Genomic DNA, 3,142 nt, shown 5'->3' with positions numbered 1-3,142 from the left:
GGCACATTATCAACCATTCATGTTTTTAAGACTTGTTTAACACTAAATTTCATCATATATGTTATTTAAAAACACAAGTTCATCGTCTATTATTCAATATAAACTGATGTTTTGTACATTTTCTGAAATTTATATATTTATTTTAATAAACAAGACTTAGTATATAATTATAATTATTTCCTGACTTTTAAAAAATAATAAAGAAATATATTTTATTTAGCATTTGAATACTTTTTAAAGAAAAACTAAACATGTAAAACAAAAGAAATACAAATTTATCGATAGTTACAAATTTTATAGTTGTATATATATACTTACATACTTTTTTTTTTTTTTGAAATAATGCAGAAGCAACGAGGTCCAAAACTAGCTGGGACCAGCATGTAGGGGGATTAGGCATCAAATTGCCAATCTTTTTCGTAGCAACTTTGAAAAGGGAGCGACCTCTTTAAATTCATATCCACAATTCCTTCACAGTTTCACACTTTCACACTCACTCCTGAATCAATTATTTGGTTATTTAATCTTCTATAAATAAATAAATATATATATATATATATTTAATTCATTCGTTGATTATGCACATCACGACGCATGTGTTCGTTTTCAAGCACGTCAATCGAATATAGACTTAACGGTTCATACCCTTGTTAATAACGCATGGATGTGTATCCTTGTAAGAACAAAATAGCAGAAAAATGTATACAAATACAATGGATATGTATATCTTGATGAATGTAGATATTTTATTAAGTTGTTTCAATTTGTGTTTGCTTCTAACTATGAGTTTTTGTTTCTAATTGTAGTTATTTTTTTGAGCTTATATAGTACTAAATTCAAAATAATAGATATTCGTTATTAGATTTAATGCACATCAAAGTTTTCTTCCTCCAAACACGATTCGAACGTTTTCAAATTGCGATGATGATCCACTTATTGAATTATGATATGGGAGAAAGTATATTTTTGACGGGCAGAATTTTAGTTTTAACTAGGTTGGAACCCGCGCTACGCAGCGGGTTAATTTTTGTTATATATTTCATGATTTGTTTTTAGATTTTTTTGTATGAATGTAAAATTGTTTTCAGTTAATAAACTGTTTTTACAACAAATGCAGATAGTAGAAAATTTAGTGGAGAAAACCAAAACAATTTAAAAGTTTGTGTCATTGCACATACTGAACCTATTTTTTTCTCGAATTCATAATTTAATATGTTGTTCAGAATCTTTTGATAATTACAATGCTAATTCTTTTTTTTGGTTATTATTATTTACATCATCATATGATACTTGAGTTTTTGTTTCTTTCAAGTTATATGGATTGATCAAGGCAAGGTGATGATTGATTTATTCTTCTTTAAAATGTTGCTTGGAAGAACTTGATCATAAGTTTGTAATTGACTGATAAGCCTCGAGGTAATATAACTTAACACGATATGTTTTTACAATTCAACATAATCTAAATAAATACCTTGAAAACTATGTTGGGTTTACTAAGCTCGATATCTAAATAATCAGAACCATCCAAGTGCTTGCAGAGGACGTCGATTGGCCTTAGTCGACCTTCACGTAATCTGATCTTTGACCTCACCTTGCTTTGATCGAAATGGAATTGTAGATCAAGGAGATATATCAAGCATCATACACCAAACAAATCTAAAAGAGGAACTAATTGCAAAAACAAAGACATGCAGCTATACCTCTTCCTCTTTATTCTCCCAGTTATGGAACTCAGCTCGAGCACGTTCTCTAGCTAATAATGGCTGCATACAATAAAACAATGTTAAGTCAGTAGATTTACAATATGAATCAAATAAGAGAGAAGATAGGGTGGATATGAATTCAGTTATATACATCTCTTTGTACCAAACGATTTTGTGAAAAAGTCAGGGATCTGGTTATTATAACATGAGACAAAATTTACCATTTCTTCCGCATGTCGAGCTTTCTCTACTGCTCTCTCTTCTCTCCTCCTCTTAACCTTTTATGCCTCTATCTGCACATTGAACCGAAGTGCTTAAGACATAAACCATAAAGCTCATTCCATTAGAAAAATAAAACAAACATTGAAGGGCATCCAGAAAATAAAAAGTTCTCTAGCTTTCCTATATGATAAGTAATGCTTATTGTACATATCATTGTTTCCCTGCCTCTTCTCTTTTCAGCTTTGACTGAAAATTCTTCCAGCCATACCCATACTCCGCGGTAAACATCTTTTTCACTCTTCCTCCAACACACAAATCTGATATTAATAAAATTTCATGCATGAGAATATAGACTCTTATTATAGTTAGCCTCTGGTGTAATAACCTTGTTCTCTATTCAACCTCACAGGTCCCATTGCAATTCAAAGGCAAGATACAGTTCATTATCCTTAAATCCAATAAACAACGCAAAATTGATGAATTTACACACAATTACTTTTTCGCCATCGTCGATGAGAAGAGGATCGTTACAGAGAGAGAAATAGAGTTTCTTCTTTGATGAGAAAACTTGCGACGGAGAAATCAGAGATTCGTACTCTGCCGGAATTAACTTCTCCTATACGATATCTGTGAACCCGCGTGAAGTTTTCTTAATCGATTTCTAATATATATATATGTGAATGCAAAATTAATTTTAAAGAAGAAGAAGAAATCGAGTACTACTGATATCGAATCGGGAGAAAGAAGAAGAAGTCGATGATAGAAAGAAGAAGACGATTAGATGTCCACCTATTAAAAAAAAGCTGATGTGTATTAATTGTTTTAATTTTATTGGTTACTGATTTTATCTGATGTGTCAACAGCAGCATGAAAGTTAAAGCTGAGGTGTCACACTGTAAAGAAACGCATACAAATTTTATTGGGAAAAAAGCTTAAAAATACCTCATCTATTTTTTATTTGGACGTTTAATACCTCGTCTTTTTTGGTTGGAAGAAAAATACATCATTTAATTAAAACGTGTGATTTAATACCTAAACTAATAAATTTTGTTAGTTTCATACCTACGATTTGTTGACAAAAATAAAATTCCGTTTTTACCCTTACTATATCAATTAATAATTAATTTTAAATGATATGACATTACTTTATAAGTTTATTTGAATTAAAATTATTTATTTTAATTACAATTTTGTTTTAAATATTTAAATAAAATTCT

Source organism: Camelina sativa, chromosome 2 (genome assembly GCF_000633955.1).
Source record: "Camelina sativa cultivar DH55 chromosome 2, Cs, whole genome shotgun sequence".
NCBI lineage: Eukaryota > Viridiplantae > Streptophyta > Magnoliopsida > Brassicales > Brassicaceae > Camelina > Camelina sativa.
This window is presented reverse-complemented; position numbering follows the sequence as displayed.